Raw genomic sequence first — 9,449 nt, 5'->3', positions numbered from 1 at the left:
ACTTGTATTCACCCTACTGTAGACAATGATAAATCACATCAGAAGTTTAATGTAGAGCTGAATTACCACAGCATCACTTGATACGCTCATTGCACCACATGGTTTCCCCACGGTCCTACCAGGACAGTTCCATGATGAGCTACAGATTGGCCTCCTCGGGCCCTAGAAAAATTAGGCTACATTGTTACAATGTTACATAATTCATTCCACAGTACTTTGAAAACGTTGAATGTGTAAAAAAGTAGGACTTGTTAGGACTTGCGCACCTCCCCTCACTATATCCCGCGGCGTGATACGAGTTTAGTGCGGAGGGTGCGGCGGTCCGCGACACACTGACGCCAGGCGAGAGCACAGCGAGTCTGGTTGTATGAATGCTGTGAAGGATCGCGTCGAGGTGGCGCACAAGGTACAGTAAACTTTAGTTTTCTATTTAAACGCGTCAACAAACTGTGAAATTACAAACGGCACTTTTGTCAATGGTTTATAGAGGAACGCGCAATTTGTAACTTCTTTCCGAGTGTTTATCGCGCATTGAGAGCAGTAATGAAGCATCCAACTTGGTTGTTCTTCATAACAACTCAAAGAGAGTTAAATCACTCAGTATTAGCTATGGTTCATGTGGTGTGTCTGCACATCAGCTTGTTGTTCTCATAGTCATGCTGTTTGTAGTGCATAAAGTGTAATTTTGTTTGACTGTCACATGATGTTTGTGCTGTTGATGTTTGCAGTCAGTTTCAATAATGTTGTACAAATATTTTCTTTTTGTGTTGTATTTGTTTATATACTTTAGAACAGTTGACCTTGATTATTAATAAATCCACAGAAAATCTGTTTAGTCATCCCTTCATATATAATTTATTCCATTATACTTCATTTCGTGCTTTACCACCCACTTCGTTTTACTGTGCAGTTGGAGGGGATTTTTTTGATTGTTCAAAAATGGCAATAAATCATACACATCACTTACAGTGAATATTTGCCCCCGTACATGATGCATGCAGAGCCTGTGAGACCTGAGCCAGATTTCCTGACATCATTGAAGATGACATATCAGATTACTCAAAGGACAAGAATTTGTCCTTGTCCATGATTTGCTTGGATTGTTTTATTCTCACACAGGAGTGTGTGTCTGTGTCTCAGTGTCTGTGATTGTCTTATTTCAGCATTTAACTTACTGTATTGTTTGGGTGAGTTGTCTAGGTACCTTAGTGGACTGAGATGAGCAGTGACCCTCTTGTACATTGTATAAAATTGCATTTTTAAGTCTGGTCTATAACTACGTGTAGAGCACCATGGACAGCTGTTAATATAATAATTACTGTAATGAATGTATAGACATTATACGTACACATTTTCAGTACAGTGAAACAGGTGGGACTACGAAACCTTTAGCTAAAGTTTAGTGTCTTGATGTTGGCTTTCACTCAATAGTGTGATTCTGATAAATGCAACATAAATGTTTTAATTTTTGTTACAAAAAGTAGTTTGGGATCAAACTGTAATTGGCAAACCCTGTGTGGTACCCAATTTTGAAAATCAAATCTTAAACTAGGTTTGAACAGTGACATAAAAATATTCAAAATCAAATACATTCAGTTTCATGTATTTACTTTATGTTTCCAGATAGATTTTCTTTTGCTTAATGAAATTTTAGGAAACATTTTTAACTTATAAAAATAATTATTTGTATTTATTATTTTAGTAAAATAAATAAAAAGTTAAAAATAAAAGTAATTGAATTTTGCTTATACATTTATATATTTCTAATATATACTTGTATGTGTATTTCTATACGCTACCAGTCAAAAGTTTTTGAACAGTAAGATTTTGAATGTTTTTTAAAGAGGTCTCTCCTGCTCACCAAGCCTGCATTTATTTGATCCAATTTGCTGCAAAAACAGTACAATTTTGAAATATTTTTATTATTTTAAATAACTGTTTTCTATTTGATATATTTTAAAATGTAATTTATTCCTGTAATTTTAAGGCTGAATTTTTAGCATCATTACTCCAGTCACATGATCTTTCAGAAATCATTCTGACATTTTGATTTGGTGCTCTAAAACATTTATTATTATTATTATTATTATTATTATTATTATTATTATTATTATTATTATGTTGAAAACAGATGAGTAGCTTTTTCTAGCTTATTTGATTAATATAAAAATCAGAAGAAAAGAAAATCTTGTGTAACATTATCAATGTCTTCATCATCACTTTTGATCAATTTAAAGCTTTCTTGCTAAATAAAACTATTAATTACTATCATTTCTTTCCCCAAAAATGGTATAGTGTAATGTTACAAAAGCTTTTTTTATTTTAGATAAATGCTGGTCTTTGGATCAAAAAATGCTGAAAAAATGTACTCAGCTGTTTTAAATACTGATAATAATAATAAAAAAATGTTTCTTAAAGAAACTGGAGTAATGAGTTAAGGAGTAATGGTGCTGAAAATATAGCTTTGATCAGAGGAATAAATTAATTTTTAAAATAGATTCAAATAGAAAATAGTTATTTTAAAATTTATAGTAAAAATATTTCAAAATTGTACAGTTTTTGCTGTACTTTGGATCAAATAAATGCTGGCTTGGTGAGCAGAAGAGAATTCTTTAAAAAAAAACATTAAAAATAGTACTGTTCAAAAACTTTTGACTGGTAGTGTATACAAAATAAATTACACACTGATTTATTTTATTTTATTTTGTAAACAAACTTTTATTTTGCGATTAATCATTTGATAGCCCTATACTGTACAGATATTAAAAAGTTGTTCATTATTATTACTGTTATTATTGTCATTGTTGAATAACAATGTTAATCATAATAATAACAATCATCACTATAGTGATGACCTAAAATGTTGTTTTCATTCATTATTATTGTTATGTTATTGGTGGTTATGTTATTATTGTAAGCAAGAGGCAGATTTCTAATAAATAAATATGTAAACAAACTAAAAATAATTAAACTATATACACTACAATTGGAAACCATCACAGCTGTAGACACCTGACAGCCGTTTTCTGATTGCAAAGTGTAAAGTGAATGCATCCATCTGTGTGTAGACATACCGCATGTGATGTATTCGTCTAAATATGAAATGCCTTTCCAATGATTTGCTTTCCAGAAATGTAACAGGTCAACCTTCTTTTGTAATCTTAGTGGTTTCTTGCCTCATAGACTCAGCGAAGTTCCACAGTGACTCACAGCATTCTGAGAACAAACAATCAGCCATTAGTTTACAGAGCATTCGCTGTTGTGCATGAACCTTTGGCCAGTTTGATTTAAATGTGGCATCACAGGGAGTTTGAAGCGCACTTGCTCTTGAGTGTCTGCCTCTCGCTCTCACTTTCTCTTCATCCCTCCTTCTCCATTTGTCCAACCCCCAACCCTTGTTTTTTTTTTTTATTAGAGAACATCGCAATAGAGCTGGCGCTTAATGGAAGGCCCCAGATCCAGCCCTTGATAAATAATGTAAGTTCTTTATAATGCAGAGTCCCCTGGGAGGGCCGAGAGAGCATCATTACTGCCTCCTAAATTGATTAACGGCACTGAACCAGCGCAAAATGATACATGGAGATGATGCGGGGGGTCAAGGCTGTCAAAGTTGCGTGATGGGAGCCACATTAGCTCTGCCCGCTGCACCAACCCTCAAGCTAATGCTAATATTTACATGCACTCAGGCCTGGAGAGCACTAGCTGAACGCACAGTGATTGCATTTTAATGGCTGCCCTGCATTGCAAATGTGGAACCGAAACTGCCGTTTTTCTCCATTTGCGCAATTTTTCAAGCAGTGAGCGCTCAATCACAGTTCACTGACAAGACCCCTTTACGCTTATCTTACGCTCCAATTTTTGCATCCCTACGCAGTTGAGCTTGCCTTTAAGCATTGGTTGTTTTGACTGGGCTTCAGACAGTGCAAACTAACATTGTCTGAGTCAATACAATGCTATATTGACCTTTTATGTAAGTGTGTGGTCAGACAAGTGGTCAGATTTTATGAATCCTCAATAATATGTATCAATTCCCATCACTCCGACAGCATTTGTATGCCTAGATGTTTGGACTGTGGAGTTTCTCTCCAAATGACATGGAATTGAATCAAGCAAGGCAGCTGGAAAGCAACTCTGAGACCTGTTGGTGGTAATCAAAGCTCTAACCAGACAGACCAATAGATCTTACCAAACCCAAGGGCCTGGTGTGAGAACAGTGTATATGGATGTTCAAACAGCACCTGCTGTGGGAATACCCGATCTGTGTGGTGTTTGGGTTTGGGAAGGGTGCTTTCAACATGTATGACAGCTTCCCTCAGGGAGCAGCTGCATGTGCATTTGAGTTTGCAGTGGCCTACAGCCTTTGACAATGAGAAGCCCCTTGCTGCCTGTGATACGTAAAGATAAAGAGGCTCTTGATGTGTCAGGGTGATACTTGTAACAGTCACAGAAAAGTGTTGAAGAGTTTCTCTGACCCCTATAGAGAGTGTCATAATATGTTCCTTGTAATATTGCATTGTCATTTTGATATCAGAATCTCAGACTTGCTTAGTGACTTGAGGGTTTTAAACTGTATGATTTTTTTCTATTTTCCAGAATGTAAGAATGTTATTACCATGTTATTACTACACTTTTTTATTTATTAAACAATTGAGGAATTATTTGAAATTGTGCATTTTACACGAACTACAGAAAAACAAGAAAAATAGAAGAAAATAGAAAGAAAATATAAAATACACTACCAGTCAAACGATTTTTTGTTGTTTTAAAGAAGTCTCATCTGCTCACCAAGCCTGTATTTATTTGATCCAAAATACAGCAAAAGCAGAAATATTTTACTATTTAAAATAACAGTTTTCTCTTTGAATATATTCTATAATGTAATTTATTCCTGTGATTAAAGCTGAATTTTCAGCATCATTACTCCACTCTTCAGTGTCACATGATCCTTCAGAAATCATTCTAATATGCTAATTTGCTGTTCAAGAAACATTTTATACATTTTATTATTATTGTCATCAATATTTAAATTACTTGAGCACATTTTATACACTGTACCATTCAGTAGCTTGGAGTCAGTTTTTTGAAAAATTATAGAAATTGATACTTTTATTATTTAGCAAAAGTGATATATATATGTATTAGGGGTGGAACGGTACATGTATTCGTTTCGAACCGAATCGGTACGGGGGTCACGGTTCGGTGCATGAATTTAAACGGAGAATACACGGTATGAAAATTAAAAAAAAACTTGCCTGCAAAATAATTAATGTAATGCGGAACTACTGTTAAATACGCGGGTTCTTTAGGGACAGCTAATATTTATCCCCGCTTTAGCTCTGAAGCTCTGATTGGCGTCGATGCAGCCGAGCTCCGCCTATGTATGCGCTCTATCAGAGCCCGTCTACATTCTCTGGCACTCTGCAATTTTTTGTCAGCTCGACGGTCCATCATTGTGGTCCAGGGATTTCCTGAACTTTGATTTGTCAAGCCCCCATTATTTTGACGCTAATAGAAGAAACAATGCATGGAGACGCATAGGCTTGGAGCTAGAGCGCAGCTGATGGTTGCTTAGAAACGGCAGACGCTTCCGGAGCGCAAGCGCCCGAGCGCTTTGTTGATCAGGAAGAAAGCGAACGGCCCCTTAGATCGCAAGTTTGGGAAAACTTCGCTTTTCCAGTCAGTTACAGTAGTACAGGCGAGAGAGTGGTGGAAAAGACGAGGACTGTGTGTTGCCGTTGTTCAGCGGTTGTTGCTGGGTATGTGAGTGGAAATACATCTAATTGCCTTCTGCATTTTTGTTTTGCTTTTCCCTCCACTGTACCGAAATCATACCGAACCGTGACGTCTGAACCGAGGTACGAACCGAACCGTGACTTCTGTGAACCGTTCCACCCCTAATATGTATATATATATATATATATTTTTTTTTGCTGTACTTTCGATCAAATAAATGCAGGCTTGGTTTTTTTAAAAACTTCAAAAATCTTACTGTTCACAAACTTTTGACATGTAGTGTATATAAAATAAAATAAAATTTCAATAACCCTGAGATTTTTAATAAAAAAATATATCATCATATGAAACTTATGAGAACATATAATCTTAAAATTATCAGCATCGACTCAAACTGTCTATTCATATACTAACAAAACAACAAAATATTACTCCACAGTATTTTCAGTTTTTTTCTTGCACAAACTGTAATAGTTCAGTAGGCATGGATATTCCTAAAATTCAGTCCCAAAGTGTGTGTGAGATAAAAAAAAAAAAAAGATTTAAATAAATAAATAAGATTAAAAGTTAACAAATAAAATAAAAATACATCTTTTAAATGGTTTATTGCCAAAAAAATCTTATATGTAATAATGTGTATTTAGTATTAGGGCATTTGCTAAGTTTGGTCCCCATGCTAAAAACTTTTTTTTTTTAAATAGTGTATCTTTTTGAAGGTTTATTAGTAGTAGTAGTAGTAGTATTTTGTATACTAGGCCTAAACAGAAGGGATGCACCAAAAGAAAAATTTTGGGCCAAAACCGAAAATTCTGGATGCATGAAACCGAAACCAAAAATGCTTTGTTATAATTATTTATTATTTTATTAAATAATATAAAGTAATTTTGCAAGACTTTTTAATTTAGGTCAAAAATTTTAATGTTACTGAATTAAAAAAAACACATATAACCACACATTATTATAGGTAACACCTCAGAATTAGGGAGAAAAATATATTAATATTAAATATCAGTATATTATTCTTATTCAGTTCTATGCAACAGAATCAGATATAACAGTTTTTTGACTAATTATCCAAATAGTATATAATCCTACAAATGTAATCCTAATAAATTTGAATGCATCCCTAATAACATTATACCTAAACTGAGAATTTGATGAGATGAGCTGAAAGATCTGTATCACTGTTATTCTAAAAAAAAGCATCAAGTAATAGAAGTATCCATACACATTGATTCACTGAGAGATCTTCCATGGCATAAAGTCTTTGCAAGCTCACCTGGTCCTTATTCAACAAGAACAGATGGAAAATTCCCCACATATTTATCTTTAACCCATCTGTTATCTTCCTTAGTTTTTCTTGAGAAGAAAAAATTGTTCCTGTTTCCTGTCCACAGAAATGTTAGCTTTTATTGTGAAAGACTACAAAACTTAGACCAACCAAAATATATATATTCTGTCTTGTAGGTTATTGGGGATGCACTTCCTGCCTGTTGCTCATCTCCTCCCTGACAACAGCATAAGGTCCCAGGTTTTTAAATGAGCATTTGGCTGCGAGATGATGCTAAATATAGCAGCAACTTTTCAGCCTCCCTTTTGCTGTGATCCACGATAACAGCTACTACTCTCTCCAGTCTCCATACTTAATAAATAGCAACTGTTTTCATTGAATGACTCCAACTGTGATGTTGGCAGTGACAATTATGAAGCCAAAGACTTAGTGATTTTGTTAGGATTTTTGCAGCAAGTCTGCCAAAAAATGATTGCGTTAAAAAAGGGTCAGATTTCAGCTGGTTGGTTCTATAGAGGCATTTGTGTTGTGATACGTTGCACTGATTGTAACCTACATCAGACAAGCTTTCTGAAATGAAACAGTAGCTGAGGGCAGTCACACTCACCGAGGACAACATTATTCTTAGCACTCAGCATAGTTCAAATAGCTGCTATCTGATGTCACCTTACTTATCTAGTGTTGATGGGCCAGAACAGAATCGGTAGAAAAAAACGTTCTTGCCTCTCAGACTCTGATAGACTGGAAAGTCCTTGGCGAAACAAAAGAAACTTAAGAGTGATCATATGTGGAAGGAGACTAAGCAGTGTTTCAGTTATCATACTTGATGTGAAAACGTCCCACCCCGAGAAATGTATTTCAGGGCTCTTGCTTTATTCCAATGAGGATGCTGTGCCGAACCATCTGGTAACTTCAAAAGAAGTGTGAACTCTTGCATTGTGCGCTCTTATTTCCCTTCCCTGAATGCTGGTTAGTGAATGGCTGCTTTGGGATCTCTCTGAATGGACGCTTTTATCTTTATCCCAAATGCGTTTCCTCTCTATTCTCAGGATGTGGAAAGGCTCCCATTCTTAAATTTTGTACACTTTTTTTTGACTGAGAGTTTGGCTAACTAGAACCTATAATGAGATTCAGAGCCTACAGCGGTCTCCCAAATGGCTATAAGCTGCAGCATCTTCACGTTTGAGGAAACTGATATGAGTCAGGACATTGTTCGGTGGTGTACAGCATCACTCAGTAGTGTGTCACGCCAGTATCATTTAGCGTGCCGTATGAACACATCCCACTTCCCATATGCTGAAAGCCATTTTGAGAACTTACCGTAGAGCAGATGTAATTGGAAGCTTTACGCTTTGATTCTGAAGGCCGCCATTCCGAGAAGCTGTAACAGAATGATGTCATCAGTGATCTCAGGGTAGAGATGTATTGCATCATTTGTTCAATTAAAGCGTTTGTGCACGAGGATAGCTCATTGAACTGATTTCAAAAAGGCCTCTAATGCAGTGTAACAGTAAAAACAATTGATATCATTTTAACATCAAATCAAAAGTTATTCAAAACATACATTTACGCACAAAATTACTACCAACCTCAACTTTCGGACACTATTTTATTTTTAATTCAACAATCGAATGCACAGCAAAGGATACAGTTGAGGTCAAAAGTTTACATACACCTTGCAGAATCTGCAAAATATTAATTATTTACCAAAATAAGAGGGATCATACAAAATGCATGTTATTTTTTATTTAGTACTGACCTGAATAAGATATTTCACATGAAGACGTTTGACTCATATCAACTATTACAGAAGGTTCAAATGCTCACTGATGCTTCAAAAGAAACACGATGCATTAAGAGCCAGGGGTGTAAACTTTTGAACAGAGTGAAGATGTGTACATATTTCAGGCTACGTTTACATTAATCCGGATACATTTGAAAACGGAGTTTTCATTTTAAAACGCTCTCCGTCCACACTAGCGTTTCCAAGCGTTTTCCAAAAGTTTCTCATCCACACTGAAACGTAGGAAAACATCAAATTCGCCTTACTGCGCATGCGTAAAGCCTCCAAAATTATACAGACGTAATACGTTTTCACGCAATTCTTCTGGCGGGATAATTTACGGAAATATCTCATCATCCACTGACGCGTCTATATCGCGCTCATTCATATTTTATCTGAAAAGCAGTTGTCGTCATGTTTTGCAGGACAGCAACTGTGAGTAAATTTTCCGTCATCATGTTAGGACTGTAATTTGAAGAGTGTACAAGGTAAATCTCTTAAGCAGCAGTGTGTGAATAGCACAGGCACAATTACTGGTGTAAACATAGATATCTATTGGTACAATATGCGTCACATGACAATAAATATGCGTCATCGTTTTCAAAAGCCTCTGTTTTCACTGTCCACACTACAACGTGAAAA

At 35.6% G+C, this 9,449-nt stretch overlaps 1 protein-coding gene across 1 annotated transcript in view; it reads left to right on the top strand.

The window, feature by feature from the left end:
- Nucleotides 1-315: 315 nt before the first annotated feature.
- smad1 (SMAD family member 1) overlaps nucleotides 316-9,449 on the top strand; it is a 28,102-nt gene continuing 18,968 nt past the window's right edge. The window contains exon 1 of the mRNA XM_073826521.1: nucleotides 316-406. The gene's annotated coding sequence lies outside the window, so the exon portion shown is untranslated. The remainder of the gene's footprint in view (nucleotides 407-9,449) is intronic.

The sequence above is a fragment of the Garra rufa genome, chromosome 21, assembly GCF_049309525.1.
Source record: "Garra rufa chromosome 21, GarRuf1.0, whole genome shotgun sequence".
Taxonomy (NCBI): Eukaryota; Metazoa; Chordata; class Actinopteri; order Cypriniformes; family Cyprinidae; genus Garra; species Garra rufa.
This window is presented reverse-complemented; position numbering and strand designations above follow the sequence as displayed.